This window comes from Pinus tabuliformis, chromosome 4_1, assembly GCF_031772625.1.
Source record: "Pinus tabuliformis cultivar Carrire ecotype Pingquan chromosome 4_1, CPIR1, whole genome shotgun sequence".
Classification (NCBI taxonomy): Eukaryota; Viridiplantae; Streptophyta; class Pinopsida; order Pinales; family Pinaceae; genus Pinus; species Pinus tabuliformis.
In genome coordinates, this window is record NC_142303.1 from 173,989,175 (window position 1) to 174,016,107 (window position 26,933).

Consider the following 26,933-nt stretch of genomic DNA (forward strand, 5'->3'; position numbering starts at 1 on the left):
AATAGGCCCTGCTTGGGTAAATTGGTACATCAACTTTCTATGGTCATAACTTCGGCATATGATCTCTGTTTGGCTATCATAATACCATGTTTCGAAGATCTTGAAGAGAGGTCATAAGTAAAGAGGCAAGTTGGTTTGGGACGTTTTTGGTCTCTTCGTTTTCCCTAAAAGCATCATTTAGGGCCTCAAAATGGCTGTGGAATTTCAGGACCCAAAAAACTACCAAAAATAGTAGACAATGCTACAATTAAGGAAACCGAAAAACTGAAAGAGACAGTGTTGGAGTTCCAAGTGGAATAGGCGGGTGGTCACCAATATCTACTTGGATCATTCCTCCCCCCTTAAGAAGCAATGGTCCCCATTGCATTGAGTGCCTCCAAACTTCTGCTGAACTTGGTCCTTGGTGAAGGAGTTGGCAAACTTTGACAACCTGATATAGTTGGATCTTCTACTAGTGAGTGCTCTTGCTCTGTGTGTCCATGATCCAATTAGTGGTGGCCTATTCCATGTAGTCTGGAATAGCTCTATTGGTGTGAGCTGTTATGCAATGTCGAATGTGTCCAGTAATGATGGGAAGCATGGTCAAGGGCGGTCCACATTGAACACTTGGTGCAAGCCAAGAAATGGAGGAATGTTGTGCTCCAAAGCATTGTTTCCCACAACCTTGGTAATGGTGTAAGGACCATATCGGAGTGGTCCGAGTTTCCAATGGGCTCTTGTAAGGCATTCTTTCTGCAATATAACTAGAGTTTGTCACCCACATGAAACTTGTGTGGCACCCGATGTTGATCATGTCGCTGCTTGTACTCGGCATTTTCCATAATGGAGTATCAATATATCGACCGGTTGGGTATAGGTGCTCCAGGAGTCAGATCAAATGAATGCTTGGTGTAACAGTGCAATGGTACCCCTATGGGTGAGGAGAAGATGTCCCTCTATTCTTTCATTACCATATCCACCTACTTCTGTTGTGTGAAGGAACCCTTCCCAAGGTCCATGGATGTGGCTACGATCTTCCCCTTACTTTGAGGGCAAACTAGAAAGAAAATAAATTTCCTAGTATGGGAGATGATCTTACTGCATTTCTTGGTAGATTTCAAAGAGGTGGCAATAGGTGGGGCTACGTCTGGTATCCTGTATAACGTATCACCCAAAGACATAATGAAAAAGCAAGGTCTAAATTCATATATGGCATGTCTCTTCCACAAGTATGGCTTTCCTAATAATACATCACAAACGTCGAGAGGAGAAACATCACACAATACCTCATCTGTGAAGGGCTTGATGTTATGGGGAAGGCAACATTGTTGGCTGACTCAGAGATCTCGTCCTTGGTGAGGCCACCCGATGTTTTATGGTTGCAGGTGTGATATGGTCAACAGGCCCAACCACTTCACAAACTCTACTGAAATGAGGTTCTTTTGGCAGCCACTGTCAACAATGAATTGCAGCGGTGAACCCTTCACCCACATTTGTGAGTGGAAGAGACGCTTCCCCTCCTCCGAATCGTCAGGCTCATTCTTCTAGATCTTAGTGGTGGAAACAGTGGTGCTGGGCTCCACATCAATAATATGCTTCCCTTTGTCATTCTTCTTGTTGGGTTCTGACTCAGGGTCAAAACATGCATCTAGTTTTGAAGCCTTCAACTTGGCCACCAACGACTGCTTGGTTCAACACTCACTTGTGTTGTGAGTAGGGATCTTATGGAACTCACACCACTTTCCTGGGTCTCTCTTTGACTTCATGGTGGTGTTTTTTTCTTGTAGCTTCGATGGGTTGTCTTCAATCACCTCGCCTTGGATTTATCCTTTGTTCTTCAGATTTGCAGATCCAAAGTATCACTTCTTTTGTTTAAATTTTTGCTCAATCTTGACAACATATCGGTACATTGTGCCAAGCGAGGAGATGTCTAGGAACTCCATGTCATCCTAGATGTACTAGTGTAGGTAGCCATGGTATTTTGAGTACCAAATGCGCTCTGAATCCTTGATACGCAACTTTGTGTGAAGGGTATGAAAAATATTTGTAAACTTCGGCACGTCTTGGTCCCTTCCTTGCCACAGTGTGGTCGACTTTATGTATTTATCCTCATAGCTTCCGGCAGGGTAGTACTTCTCCTTGATTGCATCCCAGAATGAATTCCAAGTAGGTGTGGCTGAAAATAGTTATGTCGTAATTTCATCCTTCTACTCGCAGTAGGTTTCCCACCAGTCCTTGACCCGGGGGGAGGCTTTGAGAAGTGCAAAAGTGATCTTTTCCCAGCTGGAAAAATTATGAATAGAAAAATATCCTTCTAGCAGATTTAACCATTTATCTACAACATCTGCATCTATCTGACACTCAAATATGGGAATGTCAAAATTAACTTGTACCTTAAAGGGTGTGGTGCTTCTAGAGTAGCTGTTGGAAGTAGATGCATCACCCCTGTGTATTCGCTGAAGGATTTGGGAAAAGTTGTCCATCATTACGGTCCTTGGTCGCTCGAGGGATTCTTCGAGCAATATTTTAATAGGATCTCCTACCCCCTCATCTTTATTTTCATCCGCCATGGGAGGCCGTCAGGATTTATGAGGCTGATCTTACAAAGGTTCAACCAGATCGAGCCTTAACTCATTATATCCCGACCTCATTGGGGACATGCAAAGAAAAATAGAGAAAGAGCACACTGCTCTGACACCACTGATCCAGATTTAAACAGGAATGCGACAACTTACAGTTATAACCATAAACAAAAAGATGCAACAAAAAGAGACTTCATTTCATTAATAGGAAAATATTGAACTATGCTTACAAACATAATGGAAATAAGATAGCTCGGGCGATGGTAGCTTATCTTTGAGAAGAGTTGTGGTGGCTATATGCCTCTGAATTGTGTTACAGTGATGCTCAAAGGTCTATTCATTATTGAGAAACAATGGAAAATCCTAAACATCCAAAAACATAACCCTAGGAGATGAAGAGCCAAAATTGTGGGCCTCGTTAGGGTAAATTGGTACATTAGATTCCCAGGGCCTTAACTTTGGCATACGATCTTTGTTTGGCTACCATAATACCTCATTTCAAAGATCTCAAAGAAGAGGCCAAGAACATAGAGTCAAGCAAATTTGGGATGTTTTCGTTCTCTCTATTTTCCCTAAAAATGTAGTATAGGGCCTGAAAATGCTCCGAAAGTTCGAGACCCGAAAAACTGCCAAAAATAGTAGACTGTGCTACAATTAAGGAAACCGAAAAACTAAAAGGGACAGTGGCGGGGGTCCAAGTGGAATAGGCGGGTGGCCACCAATATCCACCTAGATCATTCCTCCCCCCTTAGGAAGCAATGGTCCCCATTGCGTTGAGTTCCTCCATGTGATGGGGAAACATCTACTGAACTTTGTCCATAGTGAGACACTTTCCTTGGTGAAGGAGTTGGCCATCTTTGACAACCTGATATAGTTGGATCTTCTGCTAGCAAGTTCTCTTGATCTGTGTGTCTGTGATCCGATCAGTGGTGGCTTGTTCCATGCAGTATGGGTTTAGCTTTATTGGTGTGAGCTGTTCTGCAATGTCGGATGTGTCCATTAATAATGGGAAGCATGGTCGAGGGCGGTCCACATTGAACACTCGGTGAAAGCCAAGGGATGGACAAATGTCGTGCTCCAAAGCATTGTTTCCCATAGCCTTGGTAATGGTTTAAAGAACATATCATAGTGGTTTGATTTTTTGATGGGCTCTTGTAACAAATTCTTTCTGCAAATGTAAACAGACTTTGTCGGCCACCTGAAACTTGTGTGGCACCCGATGTTGATCACGTTGCTTCTTGTACTCAGCATTTTCCACAATGGAGCGATGATACATCAAACCGTTGGGTAGAGGTTCTTCAGGAGTCAGATCGAACGAATGCTTGACTTGACAGTGCAACGGTACCCATGTGGGTGAAGAGAAGATGTCGTTGTATTCTTTCATGACCGTATCCACCCGCTTCTGCTGCATGGAGGAACCCTTCCTAGGGGCCATGGATGTGGCTACGATATTTGCCTTAATTTGAGAGAGAACTAGAAAGAAAATAAATTTCCTGGTCTGATAGATGATCTTACAACATTTCTTGACAAAGATCAAAGAGGTGGTGGTAGGTGGGGCTATCTCTGGTATCCTGTAGAACGTATCACCCAAAGAAATAATCACAGAGCGATGTCTAGACTCATATAAAACATGTTGCTTCGACAAGTATGGTTGTCCAAATGATACATCACAAAGGTCGAGAGGAGCAACATCACACAATATCTCATATGTGAAGGGATTGATGTTGTAGGGAAGGTGACACTGCTAGCTGACTTGGAGATCTCATCCTTGGTGAAACCACCCGATGTTGTACGACTACGGGTGTGGTATGGCTAGCAGGCCAAACTTCTTCACGACCTCTGCTGAAATGAGGTTCTTTTGGCTGCCACTGTCAACAATGAATTACAGCAGCGAGTCCTTCACCCACATTTTCTGGTGGAAAAGATGCTCCCCCTCCTCTGGATCGTCGAACTTATTCCTTTGGATCTTGGCGGTGGCAAACATGGCGCTTGGCTCCGCATCAATAATATGATTCCCTTTTGTCATTCCTCTTGTCAGGTTTTGACTCAGGGTTGGAACATGCATCTGATTCTGAAGCCTTCAACTCGGCCACCAGTGACTGCTTGGACGACACTCACTTGTGTTTTCAGTGGGGCTCTTATGGAACTCACACCACTTTCCTATGTCCTTCTTTGACTTTGTGGGGGTGTTCTTTTCTTGTAGCTTCGACGGGTTGTCTTCGATCACCCTTCCTTGGATTTTTCCTTTGTTCTTCGAATTCATAGAACCAAAGTCTCGCTTCTTTTTTTTTTTAACTTTTGCTTGATCTTGATAGCGTATCGGTATGTCGTGTCAAGTGAAGAGATGTCCAGGAACTCCAGATCATCCTGGATGTACCTGTGTAGGCAGCCGTGGTATTTGAGTACAAAATATTGCTATGAATTCTTGATACCCAACTTTGTGCGAAGGGTATGAAAAATATTGGTAAACTCTGGCACGTCTTGGTACCTTCCCTTCCGACAGGGTAATATTTCTCCTTGATGGCATCCTAGAATGAATTCCAAGTGGGTGCAGCTGAAAATAGTGAGTCCGTACTTTCATCCTTCTAGTCGTAGTAGGTTTCCCACTAGTCCTTGACGTGGGGGGCAGCTTTGACAAGTGAAAAAGTGATATTTTCCTAGCTGGAAAAATTATGAACAAAAAAATATCTGTCTAGCATATTTAACCATTTATGTATGTTATCTGCATCTATATGACCCTCAAATATGGGAATGTCAAAATTAACTTGAACCTTAAAGGTTGTGGCACTTCCAGAGTGGATGGTGGAAGTAGATGTGTCACCCCTAAGTAGCCGCTGAAGGATACGGGCAAAGTTGTCCGTCATCGCATTTCTTTATCGCTCGAGGGCTTCTTCGAGCAATATTTTGATAGGATCTCTTGCCCCCTCATCTTTATTTTCATCTGCCATGGGAGGCCATTGGGATTTGTGAGGCTAATCTTACAAAGGCTCAACCAGATCGAGCCTTAAATCCTTATACCCTGACCTCATTTGTGACATGAAAAGAAAAACAAAGAAAGAGCAAACCACTGATCTAGATTTAAACAGGAATGCAACAACTTATAGATATAATCATAAACACAGAGATGCAAGAGAAAAACACTTCATTTCATTAATAGAAAAATATTGAACTATGCTTACAAACATAATGGAAATAAGATAGCTCAGGCGATGGTAGCTTATCTCTGAGAAGAGATGTGGTGGCTACATGCCTTTGAACTGTGTTATAGTTAGGCTCAAAGAACTATTTATTTTTTAGAAACAATGGACAACCCTAAACAACCAAAAACATAACCCTAGGAGATGAAGCACCAAAACTCTGGGCCCTGTTTGGGTAAATTGGTACTTCAAATTCCTGGGGTTGTAACTTTGGCATACGATCTTCATTTGGCTATCATAATACCTTGTTTCAAAGAGCTCGAAGAGAAGGCTGAAGAAGAAATAAGAAGACCAATTTTGGATGTTTGCAGTCTCTCCATTTTCCCTAAAAACGTCATTTAGGGCCTCAAAATGGCTCGAAAGTTCAGGACCCGAAAACTACCAAAAATAGTAAATTGTACTACAATTAAGGAAATACTGAAAGAGAGTGTTGGGGGTCCAAGTGGAATAGGCGGTTGGCCACCAATATCCACCTGGATCACCTCTAGGAATTTTTTCTTTATTACCACCATTATCTATTGGTTTATTCTTTTGGTACTCCTTACTTGGCCTTATCCAATTGATAGTCCCTAGGTTATTCCTCCTATATTGTCTTTTCTCTCTTGTAGCAACATTATCCCTTTGCATATTTATTTACTTATTCTTGTTTTTCTAGAAGCTCTTATGGCTTGAACTTCTCTTCACCCTCCCTTCCCCTTGATCCAGTGCACCCATTTCCCCTTCCATCACTAGAAAAAATTACTATCTCCCTAGGAACCTTTTCCTTCCCACACTATTGTTAACAATACCTACACATGTTGAGAAATATAGGGGCCAGAAAGTGTAGATGATTTCTCTTACTTTGATATCTACTTGTGATGTATTTTTCACTTTACTTGATTAACTTCTTCTTTCCTTTATTATTATTAGTGTTCTCTATCATCAAATAGGTACCAAATCATAAAGAAAAATGAGACAATATGACACAATATATAGGTGATCAACCAAGTCCAAAACCTCATGAACTGAGAGGAAAACCCACCAGAATCCTTCTCTTCTTATAAAACTTCAATTGATGAATTCCAAAACCTATGACCTTTACCAAGACCCTCTAAGACCAAGTCATCCTTCCTTCTTGATGAGCTTTCTTTAAACAACTTCTAGCAACAAACTTCGACCTTCCAGCAACTTCTCCAACAACTTCGACCCCGACAACAATTTCTTCAACTTCAACCTAGCAGCTTTAGCAACTTTGACCTAGAAACTTCACAACCTCGACCTTGATGCAGCTTCACAACTTCAATCTAGAGGTAGCTTCACAACTTTGACCTTTCAACTTCACAACTTCGACCTTGTAGCTTCACAACTTCGACCTTGCAACTTCAATGCACCTTCAGAATTTCGTCTAGCCCAAAAACTATAGAAACACTAATGAAAGAGAGAGAGAGAGAGAGAGAGAGAGAGAGAGAGAGCCCAAAAAATTCAATCTTTATCTTCTTCTTCTTCATTGTCCTTTTCCAACTTTCTATCTTGTAAATATCGAACATGCTTGAGAGAGTGCAAATGAGGTCGAATTCCTTCTTATTTATAGGCTTGTGAGGGGTATGAATTGCTATCTTTAGGCCAACTTGATCTTTGTGTCATGATGAGGCCTTGGAGGGTATTTTGACTCTATTTTGACTCAATAACTTTTTCTTTACAATATGTAACATGCCTAAATGGGTCTTCAATACCTGAAAATGACTCAATTGACTTTATGAAAAACCTAGAAGAACTCAATAGGTGCTTGACCTAAAAATAAATTACAATTTATATGCCTCAAGAACAAAAATAACATTTTTTTTTTTCTCTTTTCATTAAATACATAAAATTAAAATTACATATGCCATTATGAAAACCGAACCTAGTTACATATTTCAACACTCCCTCTTAACTAGGGAGGTATTCATAATCCATACAAGGTACTTAAACATTCGCAATCTAAATAATTCCCATAAGAAGAGTTAGATTGTTAACCCATATGTATAGCATCATATTATCGAGCATTGTCACATAGCAAGGCCTTGACTAACAACTCTATCTCTCCACAAGATCAGAGCATAATGCTAGTGAGACCAATGATTTATAGACACCCTCATCATTGTCTCTCTCAGAACACACCCAGATCCTCTATGAGTATGTTCCATTAGGTTTATTCTTATCTTAGATTCCCAGTCCTCAAAGAATATTGGTCCTCTATGACTACTCTTATCTTGGATTCCCTACCACATCCTCAAAGAGTATGAAATGCCATATGTTTACCTCCTCCAATATCATGGCCCAAATGCATCAAAGAAGTGAAACCCAACTTGTACTTTTATATCTTCAGAACATCAAACAGTTTTCCTTCATAGATGACATGTGCATAAGAAAACTTTCTAAACTTGTTTACATCACCAAAGTGGACAATTTCTTCAAGAAATGACTCTTTTTTGCCATAATTCAAATACATGTCTATAGTAGAAGTGCTACAAAGAACATACAACATTAAAAGACATACAAACCATTCTTGTTTGGTGTTATGTATATTCTTGCACTCACCTCTTTTTACAACTTTTCTTTGGCAAAAACTACTCCTTTTATCCTCTTTTTTGAAATACTTACCATTCCTTTTTGTCACCATAACCATTGGTGCACAACATGGCATAAAGGATGATTGAATGGGCCCATTGTTCAACAAACTTTTGCATTGCATTGGTGTCTCTACACTTTGCAATTTTGTCAACCCTTGCATGCTAACATCACAAAGAGAAACCTCTTTCTGCAAAGATATTTCATGTGAAGTTCTTTCTCCTTGAAGGACGATTCTTTCACAACCTGAAATACTTCATCACTCTGATGAACTGAACCAACCAAATCAGAATTGAAACTTACATTACATGCAACAACATTTTCATAAACAATGACATTTGGCTTGAACATGACAAGTACTAAACTTTTACTTGAATTCACTAGTATTTTTGCCTGCCCTGCATTAAACAAAGAAATGTTCAACTTTTTGTGATGGGCTCTCACTATATGCTCCACACCATCCTTGAACAAGTGATACTTGTTTTCATGGCGGTAAAAGACTTCTTTTCGATCATACAAATATGGACTACCCAACACCACACCTGAAATATCAAGCGGTACCACATCTAATTATACTTCGTCAACAAAATTTGCAATGATTGCAGACTTAAATAAACATTTTCTTGTAACCTGTAAACTTGTGTCTCTTGTTATCCATCCCAAAGGGTATGGTTTATGGTGAGGTACAGTTTCAAGATTCAATCTTTTGACTAAGTCTTTAGAGATTAGATTCGCTTGTGACCCACTATCAAAGAGTGTGTCAATCTTGGTGTGTTTAGATATGACCCTGACATGAAATAACTCAATTCGTCTCTTTTCATCTAGAGTAGTAGTAGTGTTACAGTTTTGTGAACTAGTGCTTGCAATATATTGTTTTCCTTTGATTCCCATGAAAGTAATTTTGTTTTCATCACCTGATTCAAAACCTAAATCTTCTTGAGTGATAGAATTGGTTTTTTGTTTCCCTTTATTGTTGAACTTATTTTGTCTCATTTCTAGATGCAATTTCCATCAGTTATCCTCATAATGTCCCTCTTTGGAACAATGTTTTCATGTGATTTTCTCCCCTTCTTTCTTCACATTTTCATTCTTCTTACCCATCCATTTTCCTACTTTCTCATTCTCCTTACCCTTAGATGGATTTTTATTACTATCCTCTTCATAAGTGTTCTCTCCTCTAAATTTAAGATGTGTGGCTTGCACACATACTTCATCCAAATTAGTTGGATTGAACATAATAATAGCGTGTTTAAGATAGGAATGTAAACCCGCAATATATTTCAGCAGTGTATCTTGAGAATCCAAATTCACTCCTGATAACAAAGCCCTTTTTCTAAACTTCTATGTATAATCTTGGACTGTTTGGGCTTTAATCTGCCTAAAATTCTGCCAACTCATAATGGCTTTTTGCATATAGGCTAAAGGATGAAACTATCTTTTAATTGAAAAAACAAATTCAACCCAAGTAATGGATATCTTACCATGGATTCTCATTTCCTATTGAGTGTTTGCTTCCCACCAAACTCGTGTAGCTCCTTCTAGCCTCAGTGAATCCAATTAGATCTTTATGTCATCTTCTTGAATTTTCTGAATTCTACAGTATACCTCCAACTGTCGAATCCAATTGTCTAACTTTTCTGCATTCACTTCTCCATTGTACATGGGAAGTTCGAATTTTATGTCCAATTTTAGTATTGGAGTTTTTCCTTTTGGGGTTTTGGAATGAGTATGGGAAGTTGCAGTGGTGGTAGTGGAAGATGATGCTGTGTGAGATGGTGAAGATGATGAGGATGGTGGAGATGGAGGTGGCTTTCCACCATTCCCTTTGGAATCCTTCTTCTCATATTTTTTGTCCTTTGAGCTTCCTTCTCCATGTGGAGGTTTAAAACTCTCTCCAACCATTCTAATGTTTCTCTCTTCATAAAGGACTTTAACCATCTCAGTCAAAGTATATAAATGTTTCTTGAATTATTCTTCTTTTAAAGAGGGACCTCCAAGCTCTCTTTCTCTAGACATAATGGCTATGGATTCAGGCTCAGAAATTTGCGCTGATTGTACCTCTTCAATCTCAATTGAAGGCAAAATTGTAGGTTTTAACCCCGTACAGAAATTACCTGCATACGAATTCTAAAACACATAAAATAAACAATGCAAGAGCATAACACATAAAAAAATATACAAAGATATTTTCCCCTGGATCCCAAAACTGGGACTACTAGCTTGACTTTTCATTGTGTTCCTTTCAATGTTACAATACATATTTATACATGTCGAAGCATCCAATACCATGGACCGAAAACCATCGCGTCCAAAAAACATGTGTGAAAATCATGCACAAAACCATAGGTGGGTCTGCCCAACCTAACATAGGGTCCAAAACCAAAAAAATTTGGGGCACTAACTTGGACCCCATAAAGTGGGGTTACGTGTATGCCTAAAACCCCCTGTGGACCCCCCCCACTACAAAATCATCGCAACGAAGGGGGGGCCCTCTAACCCCCTGGTTAACTATGTGGGCTAGTCATCAAAAGAATATAACACAACCCAACATTCCCCCACTTGTTGTTTTCTTTTCACAAGGGGCCACAAGAGAGATTAGTCATTTTTCCGGCCCTGAAACACCCATTGTCTCTCTACACCAAGAGAACTTCTCAGAGCTCACAAATTTTGTCAATGCATCTGCAGTATTCTTCAAAGTGTCCACCTCTACCAGCAACACCTTTTTTTCTTCTATCATATCCCTCACAAAGTGATACTGAACATCAATGTGCTTTGTCTTTGAATGATATGCGGGGTTCTTTGCCAAAAGAAATTTCACTTTGGCTGTCACAGTCTATCCTTATAGCTCCCTGTACTAACCCTATACTTGAAGACAATCTCTGCAACCAAACTGCTTCCTTGCTTGCATGAGTAGCTGCCATGTATTCTGCCTCTGTAGTTGATAGTGCCACTACATATTGTTTCTTACTCATCCAACTGACTACACCTCCAAATAGGTTAAACACATACCCACTTGTAGATCTTCTCTGATCCAGATCTCCAGCCGAGTCTGCATAAAAAAATCCACGGATGTCCAACACTCTGTCCAATCCTGGTCTTCTTTGGTAGCACAAACCATAATCACTAGTGCCACATAAATACCTGAAAACCCGCTTCACTATTATCCAATGCTCCTTCCTTGGTTTTGACATAAACCTGCTTAATACTCCCACTGCATGTGCGATGTCTAGTCTAGTACAAACCATTGCATACATCAGGCTACTGACTGCACTTGCATATCGAACATAGGACATGTCCTCTTCCTCTTCTTATGTCTTGGGACACTATTCAACAAATAACTTTACACCTACAGGAATAGGAACCTTCACTGGTTTGTTATCCTGCATATTAAACCTCTGCAATATTGTCTTGACATACTTCCTCTGGTTTAACCAGGGCTTCCTCTTTGCCTGATCTCTTTTAATTTCCATGCCCAAAATATAGCTTGCAGCACCAAGATCTTTCATGTCGAATTTGGAGGACAATTGGGTCTTCAAATCCTGGATAATTTCTTTGTCATTTCCAACCAACAACATATCATCCACATACAAGACCAGATAAATAACACGGTCACCAATTAATTTAGAATACACACAGTGATCTGCTTTGCTTCTGGTGAAGCCAAGTCCCCATATAAATGTATCAAATTTCTGATACCAAATCCTTGGTGACTGTTTTAACCCATACAGAGACTTCTTTAACTTGCATACCAGTTCTTTCTTACCCTTCACCGCAAAACCTTCAGGTTGTTTCATGTAGATCTTCTCTTCTAGATCCCCGTGAAGAAATGTTGTCTTCACATCCATCTATTCTACCTCATAATCAAAAGTAGCAGCAACAGATAATAGCAATCTAATAGAAGCTACCTTGGCAACACGAGAAAAAAATATCACCAAAATCAATTCCCGGCACCTGGGAATAACCTTTTGCTACCAACCGAGCTTTGTATTTCTCCACCTTTCCTTTTGCATTTGTCTTCTTCTTGAACACCCATTTGCTGCCAATGGGTTTCCTTCCAACCGACAACTCCACCAGATCCCAAGCCTCATTTGTGTGCAAAGGTTCCATTTCATCAACCATAGCCTCTTTCCAGAGTTTTCCATCCTCTGAATCTATTGCTTCCTTCACAGTTCCGGGATCGTCATCAGTAACAGACAAAGCAAAATTTGAACAGAAAGAAAATGGACTATACCTTTTTGGCTGCCTTCTTTCTCAAACTGATCTTCTTACACCTGGAGTTTGTGGTTCTTCATCTTCTAATTCTTCCTCTGCTGTAGAGTCTGATTCTTCCTCCTTTAGCTCAAACTCTATCTTCTCAGGTTCCTTTGGTTGGACTTCATGTTTAATAACATCTTTGACCTCTTTGAACACCACATCTTGGCTGTACACAACCTTCCTTGTTACTAGGTTCCAAACCTTATAACCCTTTAAACCATCCTTATACCCAATAAAGATGCACTTTTCAGATTTACTATCCAACTTGGTTCTTTTCTCCTTTGGAACATGTACATATGCATCACATCCAAATACCCTCAGATGTGAAAGAGAGGGTTTCTTACCAATCCATATCTCTTGTGGAGTCTTATCCTCCAACGCTGATGAAGGTGATCTGTTGACCAGGTAACATACTGTCTCCACCGCCTCTGCCCAAAATTCCTGTCCTAACCTGACACCACTAAGCATGCTTCTTGCCCTTTCCATCAACGTCTTGTTCATTCTTTCTACAAATCCATTTTTCTGAGGTGTATATGGAGTAGTCTTCTACCATGCTATACCACACTTCTTACAGAATTCTTCAAATTCCTTACTACAAAACTCTCCATCGTTATCTGTCCTCAGCACCTTTATCTTCTCCTCTGTCTGGTTTTCCACCAGAGCCTTAAATCTTTAAACCTATCAAAGACTTCAGATTTCTTCTTAAGAAAATATATCCATGTATTCCTTGAGAAGTCATCTATAAATGATACATAGTACACAGACTTACCCAGTGATGGAACCTTCACAGGTCCAAACACATCACTGTGCACAACTTCTAATATCTGTTTGGCCCTCTTACTACCAAAGGGGAAGCTCACCTGATTATGCTTCCCATATACACAATTTTGACAGAAATCAAAATCCAGAGAGCTATTATGCGTACCTTCTACCATACCTTTACCATGAAGTATTCGAAGGCCCTTCTCTCCAATATGTCCAAGCCTTTGATGCCACAGCATGATCTTCTCTCCAGAGACCACTAGATTTTCTGCTCCACTTTCAGGAACCACATAACTGTTGCATCCATCATCAACCGTGCTACCTTGCATCTTGTACAGAGTTCCAATCCAAACTCCCAACATCAATACTAGTGCTCCCTAAACCATCTTGCAAGTATCCTTCTCAAACACTATTTTTACACCTACATCATCAGCCTTGCTAATAGAAATTAGATTTCTGGCTAATGCAGGAATATGCAGAACACCCAGAAGTGTTCTAACCCTTCCACCATGTAGCTTCAACTTTACTTTTCCACGACCAATGATTCTAGCCTTCTTGTCATCCTCCAAGAAGACATCACCACCATCATATTTCTCATACTCAATGAACCACTCTCTATGGATAGTGATGTGAAAGGATGCACCTGAGTTAATCAACCGTGCCTCTTGATCTACATGTGTACTTGAAGAAGCCAAGTACACATCCCCAACTTCATCTGAGGTGGTTTTCGCCTCTGCAGAAGGAGCATCATCAGATCCATTTCCTTTATTAGGAGCTTTAGATTTACAGTCCCTTTTATAGTGCCCTTCCTTTCTACGTTTCTAGCACACCATCTTTACAGGTTTCCTGGAGGTTTAGATCTCCCTCTAGATTTAGATCTCTCACTCGATGGCTTATTTTTGTTTCTTTTCTGCGACCGTCCTCGTACAGACAAGGCATCACCATTCTGTCTCTCCATATTTTTTCGTCTCATCTCCATATTTTTCCATTTCATCAAACTGTAAGGCAGTTACATTGCTACCTATTGTAATAACTAGACTATCCCACGAATCTGGTAGAGAGCACAAGAAACTGATGCACTTATCTTGATCTGAAATTTTAATATCAACAGATGTTAACTGACTTACCACAGTATTAAATGCGTTCAGATGCTCTGTCACCGAGTCTCCATCTTTCATCCTCAAGTTATATAGCTTTTTATGAAGGAACAATTTATTCACCAGAGACTTAGATTGGTACAAAGTCCCTAAATTGTCCCACAAAGCCTTTGCTATAGCTTCCCCTGATACATTCAGCAATACTAAATCTGAGACACACAATCATATTGTGCTCTTTGCCTTCCGATCCAACTTCTTCCATTCTTCATCGGACACTCCTGTTGGTTTAGTACCTGGATCTACCATGATCCACTAATATTTATCCACCAACAGATCCTCCATCTTGAGTTTCCACACCTCAAAACTCTGACCATTAAATTTCTTGATCTTTGTCTTTCCACTGCTCGCCATCTTCTTTCACCACCAAAATCGATCTCACATATCTCCCACTGAACAGGGTCTACCACAGGCCCGAGCGAAACCCCTCAGCAATAAAGGTGTCCCCTTGAAGCCAAAACAGCTCCGATACCAAATGTAGGTTTTAACCCCGCACATAAATTATCTGCATACAAATTCTAAAACACATAAAATAAACAATGTGAGAGCATAAAACATAAACCACATATACATAGAGATTGTCCCCTGGATCCCAAAACCAGGACTACCAGCTCGATTTTTCATTCTGTTCCTTTCAATGTTACAATACATATTTATACATGCCGAAGCATCCAATACCATTGACCAAAAAGCATCGCATCCAAAAAAGGTGTGTGAAAATCATGCACAAAACCATAGGTGGGTCTGCCCAACCTAACATAAGGTCCAAAACCAAAATTTTCTAGGATGCTGTCCTGGACCCCATAAAGTGGGGTTACGAGTATGCCTCAAACCCCCTGTGACCCCCTCGCCCCCTGCTACACAATTGGCACAATGAAGGGGGGGCTCCGGCCCCCCTCTAACCCCCTGGTTAACTACGTGGGCTAGTCATAGAAAGAATATAACAAAACCCAACAAAAACTTGATGAGTTTCAAGTGTAGCTGGAATTGGAACTTTGGGTGGTGGAGATTGTGGTTGTGGCTATCCTTCTTCTGGGAATTGCCTCAAGAGTTGCAACCAATAGCTTCCCTTCTCCTCTATGCAACTTTAACCTTGTAAGCATCACAATTTTTGCAACCATTAAAATTCTAATTGTACAAACTCAAGCAATCAAGCAATTCAAACTTTTGCTTTGATACCAACTTGATCTGTTTTCGTATGATTAGCTTTATTGTGTTAATAACAATTACAGATTGATAAGCATGTGCTTGCTTCTTACTTTTTGGGTTGAGGTTTTGTTAGTTGTTGGTGCTTATAAACAAGGAAATTTCCTTAAGCTAAACAAGACATTCATGAGAAAAATAGCTTCAAAAATGAATAATGAACAAAAAACATGTATAGTGCAGCAAACCATCAAAGAGACACATTAACACAGTGTTTTGATGAAGGAGTTCAGCCCTCCTAGGCTACATCTCCTTGGTCTAGCTTCCATGGCTTGGGCTTTTGTATTAGCTCAATGTTGCAAAAATGATGTTTACAAAGCTCTGTGGCTCCTGATACCTACACTAATGTGTTCAGAAGGTCCAAATTAGCTAAGAAAACTTCTTTCTTATCTCAATTTGGTCGAAAATTGAGCAAGTTATGCTTCATTGAAATTTTCCTAGTAAACCTCCGCTAAATCTGGAGAGACTCCAGTTAAGTTCGCCAAAACTGGCAGTTTCCACCTAATTTGGAGGGCCACCAAATCCGCCGCCAAATTAATCCAAATTTTAAGCATGATTAATTAATGCTTTAAACAAATCTAGTTTAATGAAAACAAGATTAGCGTTAAGCAGTTTCGCTAGCCCTTGGTTTCAGTTTGGTGGTCGTATGGAGAGGGGGTTGGCTCCCTGCTCTCCATCATCGGTCAACACAATGGCTTTAATTACCGTGCTACAACCCTCCTTTAAAATGTGCACTTGGTGGTCTAATGGTAATACACAAAATTAAGAGGGGGAGGTCACGGGTTCAAACTCGCCCTCCCCCCATCACATTATTTTTACCATATAAATAGATGAAATCGATAGTTCGAAACTTTGGTTAATGCGACCATTTAAGGTTTAATATTCCATTCAAACATTCGGACTTTGGTTTAATTAATATATATATATATATATATAGTTTAAAAATTAAATAATATAACATAATAGTTATATATAATAATATTTAATTAAATAAAAAAAAATCAATTTCCACTTTATAGGCCAATTAGGCAATTTCCCTTCCACACAACCACACTTGCAAATCCAGAGGTGACATTTGTCACAGCCCCATTGGGCGAAAATTGAAGAATATTCCCTTGCTAACTGGACTACTAACAAGACTGCTAACTGGACTGCCATGTCATCATTCTATCCCATTCTGCAATTTTTTTAGCTGTTTAGGAAAACGAATTTTCTCCTTCATCTGGAATTTGTTTTCGACGAAACGAATTATGTTACGATCATCTTGAACAGATGGACATAGCCAAATATTTTTTGAGACAATATGATAACTTTGAATTTTGAGCTAAATACTGAGCACCTGATCATACTCGGACACTCAATTATATGTAGAAAAGGGATCAGATCTTACAGGGAAGAAATTAAATGAATCTTTTTCAACAAATTAATTCGCAATATATTTAGAGGACTGACAGGTATACATTAATTTCTAGATATCATGGCTTCACAAGGTTGCATGCATATATCCAGCCTTCCCATGTGCAGATGTCATCAGCTGGATTGTCTCACATATTGATGTGAAGACCATGACCTTGAGCAGTGCCAGCAGACAAAATCTTGCTACTTTTTTGGTAGCAGATAACTGACATATGTACCATTTTCATAATCTAGAAACACTCATGGATTCACTCTTCTATGCCACCGACAACTATGTGGTCACAAAGGATGTTGTTAAGAGTTGGGTGAAAGAGCCATCAAAATTTCAACAGACACCCACCAACACGTATAAGAAAACGTATCTCAAGAGGGCCTATCAGATCTTAGTCATCTTAGCTTGTAGAATTCATGGTCAACAGAGCACATAGACCTTTCTGTAAGGGTGGGAAATCTTTCTGAACCAGGTTGTGAATAATGGGAAGTCGTTGATTCGGATCTCTTCAGCTATCGAAATTAACCAAGATATTTTACTTCTGTGATGTTAGCAGAATTGCTTGTGAAAGAGCATGAACATCCACATGTGTGTACTATAAATAAGATGAAACATAATGAAAACCATCAAATTAAAGAAAACACACACATTGATAACAGAGTTCACCCAATTTTGGTTACGTCTCCAGACCCGGTGTTAAGAGTGGGGAGGCCGCTTCATTAAATGTTGGAAGATGATGATTAGTACATAGTACATTCTTTGTCATTACAATGATAAATTCCCTCAACCAATGTGGCATGTTTTTTCATGAGAATTTCTCCCTATAGCAACTTACTCAAATGGGCCCTCCTTCAGCATGACAAGCTAATAAATTCTCACATGACGTGGTATACAAGCATCCTTTAAACATGATGGAATCAAGGATCTCAACAACAAAAAAATCATCTCAGCAAATTAGAAGAAAGACGTGGCATAACTGCATCATTTACGTCCACTTTCAGGGATGGCTAGAAAATGCAAAGCTCAGCTGATGAAATGGACTGCATCGTTGAATTCGTGGCATGAAATCATGTCAAATGACTATAAACTTTTCCCCTTTCTGAAACGGAAAATTCTGGACACTGGGGAATCTCAAAGATTCCTTCTTGATGATTATGCTACTCAGATGAAGATTTTGAGAAAACAATTGCGCTCCCTATGAAATTTTGTGAAAAATGACTATAAATTTGGCATCATTCTGCCTCAATCAAAAATATGCGTCCAAGGGAATATTTTAGATTCCACAAGATTTTACAAAGATTCCTTGTTGTTGAATCCCTGAATTTCTGCTTCTCATATGGGGAAACAAACTGCATGGTTGGACTCCTGGAAATAAAATGTGCAAAAATGACTATAAACTTGTCAATTCTGACATTGGCACCTCTGGCCCTCCAAGGTAATCTTTTCAACATCTTGTGGATTTCCCTACTCATGGTTCCACTACCTATGTCGCTCAGGGTTCTGCTCCACTCCGTTCTTCACCAATCTGCTGGGAAAATGTGTTGATATTATACATAATAAAGTGGTTGGACTTTACAACATAGGGTCATTGGCTCGTTGGAAACAAGTGTTAAATTTGGTGGGGGAGTTCGGTGGTTCCAACCCCCACCCGACCAAACTTTTCATATGGAAAACCATTGCAGAATTATATGTTTTGGGTAGCATTTGTTTGGATGGTTGGCACTTAGAGGTGCCCAGGTGGCGGGTCGGGCAGGTTCGACCCCCACCGGCTCAACACCATATCAATACATATGTTGGCTAGTGGGTCGAACAAGTCTATTGGTGGCGGCCCGACCACCCGTATAATATTATTTTTAATATTTCCGTTGGGAAGAGTGGCATACTCGGTGGCCCACCACCCCAAATATACATAGTTTTAATTTTATTTTTATTTTTTTAAACATATGGTTTAAATTTTCCCGCAGGAAAATAATGGTTACTGGACAAATTAAGTAGGCGAAAAATTCTCCTGTTCCAACCGTCGGACTCCATGCACCAAGATTCTTCCAATTTGTTGCCTCATTAGTCTCCCACTTGACCAAGTTTGACTAGAACTTTGACCAACTATAACTTTAGCATATGGACATAGATTTGAGTGTTATTCACACCATCAGAATGAGGGCAACGAGCACTATAATCTGGTACTAGTTTCACTTCAATCTAAGAACTTTGATTTTTGAGCTTTTATGAGCCCTCTTTGACTTCTGAGAATCTCTAGAGCCACCTGGATCAGCCACTCAACTAGCCAAATTTGTTGGATCAACAATTAAATATCCTTATAGGTAACACCTTGAATCCTCCCAAGGGCGAGAAAGCGAGATTCTATATGTTTGCATATTTACTGGATGCAATCTGTGCACATAATGCATTCCTTGGCATGAACTGGGCTTGGTCACCTCAAGATCTTTTCATGCACATCCATTGCAAGATTCTCTTGGATTGTAGCCATCGAGGGCTTATGGAGAATCTAATTGACCACTTCCTCATTCTGCTATACAAGATGATGTTTGAGGAAGAACCACCTTGCATGTCGCCTATAGCAATGGAGGCAACATTAGAGATCGTAGATTGGTTTGCATCATTGAATGGAACCTTCCTTAGAGTGTTCGATGAAGAGAAGTCGTTGCATGTTTTGCCAAAGTATTCCACTGACAAGATGTTCATACAAGAAGTGTCATATCATCTTGCCATAGGGTTGTCAGCAGTGTTGCAAAGGAAGAAGAAAGCACCGTGGCCAATTCTTCCTATGCAAATTGGATTGTATGAGATAAAGAACCTGAAAGTTGCAGATACAGAAGGAAAGGCGATAGAGAATTTTTCATTTGGTACTAGAGATTTTAATCCATACGATCCCTGTGGTATTTGCAAGAACCATTGTGTGTGAATTCACTTTCACTGGCTCAACGGGACATTTCATTGCCAAGTGGTGGATCCATTGAAGAACTTCTATAATACCCCCAAGACCTGTGAGCCAGACAGTTTTGTAGGAACTTCACAGGTGACTCCATACAAGGAAACTACTTCGGAAGAAAGTCCAATAGAAGGGGTAACCCCACCCATGATAAGGGAAAGATAAAGGTTTCTTATAGTCCAAGGGGAGAATGAAGCCACAAGATGATAGTCGATCCAACTCTTATGAAAGTAGCTTTAGAAATGGAGGCAAAGAAGAAACAGAGGATGCAGAGAGTAGAACAAAAGAAGAGGGAATTATGAAGGAGATTGGAGGAAGAGAAGCAGAAGTAGGAAGAAGAAGAAGAAAGGCGGAGGTCAATAGCAGAAGAAACAATGCAGAAACAAGTTGAAGAGAAAGAACAAAACTGACAACAAAAAGAGGAGGAAGGTGGATAGATGCAGGATCAACAACTTGCTCAGTAGATTGAAAATTTGATCGATGACACAGAGGTGGAACCAGAGCCGCAAAATAAAATTTTTACTTGATGCCTAGAAAACAATAGGTCACTATTCAGTCTCTGCCACCTCCAGTAGCAAAGTCAACTCTAGGGGAGGAAGGGGAAGTTTTTCCTCTTGATGATGATCCAGTTATGGACACGTACAATCTCTTGTACGATGAAATTTAGAAGAAGATTGTACAAGTGCATAAGAAGCATTTTCCAAATGATCTCCCATCTCTTGCTTTTATGAAAGAAAGAGTAATTGTGGCCAAAACCAGGAGAGATCCTGAAGCCATTACCTCAGCCAACTTGGCCTTCGTAGGTGTAGAAAAGTCAAACACTTAGTGTCTGATCACCGAGAATAAGAAATTGGCAAATAACTTGCAGGCTTCTTGGCAAGAAGTTGAACATCTCTGGGAAGTAGCTCAGAACGCAGCTTCCGCACAGGTTCACCTGGAGAAAATGAAGGAAGTGATACTTAATGAAGTATCAGTACTTGGAGATACCATGCGGAATCTCTATGAGGAGCGTGTTATCATGCATAAGGCAGTTGTCTGTGTGCATGTCTTATAAAAATAGTGTAAATACTTTTTCAAGACTCTAAAAAATGTGCAAGTTGCAATTGTTGTTATGCATGAATGGACAATGTGATACAAAGCAGCACTGCTTGACTTGGGTAAGAAAATGAAGCCATAGGTAGAGCTAGAGAAATAAAGAGTGTGGATGTTGATTCAGAACACCAACCAACTCGCATCATTTATTGGTAACATCCAAGCCTCATATGCACAGATATAGAATAGTTTAGATTTCTTGGTGAAGACCCAAAGGATCTTATTAGTGTTAGGTGTGTGTTGTATTCTTTCCACGACTAGTTGCACGTGTAGTGGAGCAATAGGGGGGGTGGTAGCCCCCACCTGTTGGGGGGTTGACAAGGGGGTGGTAGCCCTCCTACACAGGGTCCAGGGTAGTGCCCTGAGATTTCTTTTTTCCTATATATATGTGGACCCAAAGATGTTGGGTGGACCTACCCATGATTTTGTGCATGGTTTTTGAACATGGTTTTGGGCATGATGGTTCTCTGCCCATGGTATTTTGTAGATCTGGTCAAGGGAACTACGATTATGTTCTAATCCAAGGTTAATGGATTGGGGTTTACGAATGATTTGTCATGTATATATATGTATAGTAAAATTGAAAGGAATATAAAGAAAATAAATCTGGTAGTCATGGCATTGGGATCCAGGGGAAAATCTCTGTGTATTTTATTTTATGTTCTTTCCATTTGTTTTAAGAATTCATTTGTAGGTAATTGTTGTACAGGGTTAAAACCTATAATCAATTGGCTCACTCACTGAAGCCAAACCTAGGGACTAGATCAGAAAGGAGATAGAGGAATACTTGGAGTAGGTGAGACAGATTGCCATCAAGGAGGACTTGGAGGTGAATAGACAGAACCTGCACAACTACATTGGTGGACCTGTCCAAGTGCGAGCAATGTTGATCATGCTTTAGAAGGAATTTGAAACTGGTTCCAAGTCATTGTACCCAGATGCCATGGAGGCTAGAGTCTGCTTCCAACTAGACACTATCACATATTTTTTGGATGTCATGGCACAGTACCAAGCTTGGCATCACTATGTGACTGAAAAACATCAAGTGGAAGCTGCTGAGGTAGAGTTTCCCCAAACTCAAGCATCATAGTATTTTGTCTTATTAGGCTATATAGTTGGATCTACCCTATTTTTTCTTATATGGGTACAAGTGTAAATTTTAGTATTATTTGTAATTAATTTGTAAGTGGAATTCCAAGTGGAAATATTGGAATGTGAAGAGCAATGATGTAATGGAATGAGTTATTTTATAAAGAAGTTGAAGAGTCATGAGGGTAGTCCAAAAGTCACAAAGGGGAGTTGAAGAGTCACCCCCTCTTGTTATAAATAGAACCTCATAACTCATGTAAAGGTCTATTGGGAGCCAAGCTTTTGGCTAGGCTTAGACTTAGAGAGATCTTGGGAGTGTTGTGAGATCCTTGGCTTATTCGTAGCATATACAAAGTATTCTTCTTTGGAGTAGTAGGTGTTATTGACTTCACATTCCACTATTGGGGCTAGTGGTCTATCAATGGTGTATGCATGATTGGAACTTTCACTTAATAAATCCTTAGAGCCAACATGCTTTCATGCATATGTTGTGAATATAGAAGGACTAGTCTTGTTGTATTCTCAATGTATGTTATTTAACTTAAGCTTATGCCTATGAACTATTTCGTTATGAATTGTTATAGACATATTTTGGCACTACAACCCCAATCACATATGTCCATAAACCAAGGGCTTATAAACCCCTAAAAGTGTTGTTTCATACCCTAAAGGAACAAGGTCAGCTCATTACATCATCTCCCAGAAGTTCTCCATGAAAAACTACTCAGAACTGGTCAAAACAGGACCATACAAACTGCTCCATGCATAGGGTGTGATGCATCTCACCTATTACATATGGGGGGTGTGATGCATACTAGAAATCCCTTCTATAGGGTGCGATGAGCGAGAGCAGACAAATGGCAGAAGCAATTTGTTAGGTGGAAACCCAGAGAATCTTCTAGAAACTTCTCATATGACACTTGCCTCTCTGAATTCGCCTAGGGATGAGTAGGAGATCTAAAATCTCCAAGTGGAACCAATAACTATCAATGAAATGATACTAATCAAAATCCCAGAAGCTGACTCACTCTCTTGACAACATCTATATATGGATCCCTCATCCAAGAGATCCAGAGGCTGGAATTTTGTGATTTGCAAGGAAGTGTTGTTGGTTTCTCTTTGAAGACATTGTTGGGTGATCTTGCTTTGTATGAGGTGAAGAGGGCTTTCATGCTGGGAGGATGATGCTAGATCAGACAACTTGGTTGTAATCCTCTCTTCTACTACTTCTATCAATAAAGCTATTTGGGTTTTCCTCCATATGCTTGTATATCTCTGAATCTTGTATTTGTATATGCATTTATATGGTTAATGTACATCTGATCCTACATTGTTTATGGTTATAGATCTCTATGCTTTGATGGTATTTCACTGCCTTGACTCTACAACTGTTCTTTGAAGTGGGACAAGTGAGAAAGGAGTGGCGAAAGCTCTATCAAGGGAGAGAGGAAACGAGCAAGGATACTAGTGAAAGACTGAGGTTGGTACTCTCTGATTCTCTCTCATCTATCTCTCATAAAGGAAAACACAAGTAATTTTAGTTTGTTTGTTTCTAAGATAGCTACCCATCTTAGTGGGACTAGCAACTCTGAATAGACACTAGTTTTCCGGATAACAAAATGGTGACTCCACTAGGGAGTGAATAGTTTATTTGTTTTGTTACCGTTGTTTGCTTTATAAACCACAGACAGAGCCTGAAGTCAAGCCAACTAGCCTTCGAAATACTTTTGCTATGCAAATGCACAGTAGATCAATGCTGGTTCAGTCAATCTCTGGGTTGGTTTATGAACAAAACATCTAGCTTGAAAACATCCTAAGTGCCCTGGTGGTAGCTCAAATAACCTCATTAGATCAGCCCCTATACTTTGTGTTTACTGACAATGATTAGCTCAACCTAAATCCCTGAACTTAGCTGCAAACTGTGAGCAAAAACCAAGCTTAGTCTCATCCCTGGACCATCACATTGTCTCTTCATGGCAGTCTGGATGCATCGCACCTCTCGTGTGCTGTAGGTGAGATGCATCCCTGTTTCCCTGTGTTACAGGCGCGATGATCAGATGAGACTATTTCTGCCTCCATATTTTGGTTTTTTCTTCATTGTCTTTAGCTTTATTCAGTAGTTATGCTATCAATGATTAGTATATCTCTATTGAAACCATCTTCCTTTGCATTATTCAGCCTCCATCGATACAGAATTGTGAATGTTTTTATGTATTTTTCGTCATTTATAGTTATCTTGTGCAAATAGTAGCTTAATCGAACTATCGTCCTCTGATTTGAAAGTGTCGCAAGTGTCGTTTTCAGACAAAGAAAAGAGTCTTCCTCTTTTTGACAGTCGATTACACTTTTGCCATTGTATTTGATTTGAATCATTAATATTTCAAGTGTTGAAAGAAATTTTGAATTCGAAATCGCAAAGTGTCGTCTTGGCTTTACTTTCATTTTTTGAAAAGAAAATTGTTAGTACTATCGCTTTGAAAGAAGAATAGTTCAAATTTGTACTTAGCATTCTTTTTGTCATTCATACATTAAGAAAGTGGAAAAAAAATACATGCATGTGCATCTGCATTAAGACTGCATGCTGAAGTTGATTTAGGAAAAGTGCATCTAGTGTGTTCTCTCTGCTCTATGTTGAAAGAATTTCATTTCTATTTCCTTAGTAGCTAGGATTTTCATTGCAAAAAGAAAGTAAACGACTGTTTATCATCTTAGATTGCATATTTAGGAATTGTATATCTACATTACGCGGTGAACCTTAAATGCAAACTTCTTAAGAAAGATCAACTGTAAAATAAATTTCAATGAACATAAAAGCACTTTGGAACCTAACGCAAAACATTTAGAAGTCTAGGCTAGAGACGTATTCTGACGTCGTAAAGCCTGGTAACTATCGCTTTCATTGTAGGTTGGGTGATTCCTCCTCTTTGAGACGACAAGTGCTAGTACAGACTTGTGCTCCCACGTACCATCGAGTATATATTGGGAGACCACAATAGGAAAAATCCTTTATCCTTAGGAAGCCGTGTCTGCCACCCTATCAATTGCAATGCATTGAACACAACATTCGGGAAGATTGACTACCGTACCGTAAAAAGAATTCTACAGTTTTTTGATTGGTTTGGTAATCCCTCTATCTAGATTTCCAAAGTAGTCACTTTCATTCCTTTTCAGACTCCTTAAAAGAAAAGGTCCATCTGAGCACTTGTCACTTCAGGCTCATTAAAAATCGAAGGCGACTAGAGTCATCTTTAGCTTTTTCTCGACTCTTAAAAATTGAAAAATCAAGTTGTGTCAAAGCGTCATAAAATTTATTTTAATTGGAATAACGTCATTGTTCCCTCGTTGGTCTTTAGGTTGAGAAATGGAGTCTACCAATCAGGGATTTCCCCTTGGGGGAAATCCTAGCCCCTTCTCCTCTTGGGGGGATGTTGGTGCTCCACACATGGCCACATTGTCCCTTCCAGGACTCACAATTGGCTTGCAAGTATGGCTTTTATCGACCTCTATCATTCAAAACATTGCAATTCCTCAGCAATCAAATCAGCAACCAGATGAAGTTGCTCCCCCACCTTCTACTTCGTTTGTTTTTCCCTCTCCTTCTTCCTCTTTGCTTGGTGAAGCTAGTAGCGCTAAAAACCAAGTAACTAAGAAGAAGAAGAAAGGGAAGGAGAAGAAGAAGAAGAACCCAATAGCAAAAGGGGGCAACCATACATCATTTAGCGAAAGTCCACACACTACACTTTCCAAACCTAAATCTCCATGTGTCATTTGCAAGGGAGACCACTATCATCGAGATTGTCCCTGCATCCCACGGATCTTGAGGGACTAGTCTCCCTGCTTGCACAATCCGGTGTCTTCAACCGCTGATGATCATGTTGAAAGCACACTGTGAACTAGTGAAAACGATGTCAATGGACAAAAAAGAAGATCCAAATTTCCTTGTAGACTGTGTGAAGGTGATCATGACCTCCACCATTTTCCCTTCTTAGATGAAGCTAAAAGAGTCTTGGATAACCATCCTGCATCACCGTAGCGACTTCCTCCTGGATACAGGAAACTCTTTCCGAGTCCATTGCTAGTTGAAAATCTGACCGACACACCATTGTTGTCGATCGAAGCACCTATCATTGAAGATAGACCCTTTGAGTCCACACTGGACCAAAGTTAACAGGTCGAGATGGCAGTCGACCCAATCTTGTCTTAAGAGGACCCACCTTCAGATGATACTGTCACTAAAGAGAATGAGAACGACACCGTTCAAATTCTTTTCGTAAACATAGACTCCGATGAACATGGGGGAAATCTATCCATTCCTTTACCACGGGAAGGAAGTTTGTCAGAGATGTATCCAGCCGTTTATTCGGTCCCACCTCCAAGCAATCTAGTTGTTTCCTTCTATTGGAATCTTCTAGACAGACCCCGCCTACCATCTAATGTACCATTTCGAATCATAGTACAAGCTTACAGAATGATCATGGTCGGTACTATTATAGATGAAGGGGCTTCTGTGAGTATCCTTTCCTCAACTGCTTGGAAAGCGCTTGGTTCGCCATCGCTTTTGCCTAAGATTCGAAATTTGACAGACTTCAAGAAAGGAACTAGTGGACCGTTAGGGATCCTTCCAAATTTTCCTATAACTTTGAGAAGGAAAACCGTTCATCTAAACGTGATGGT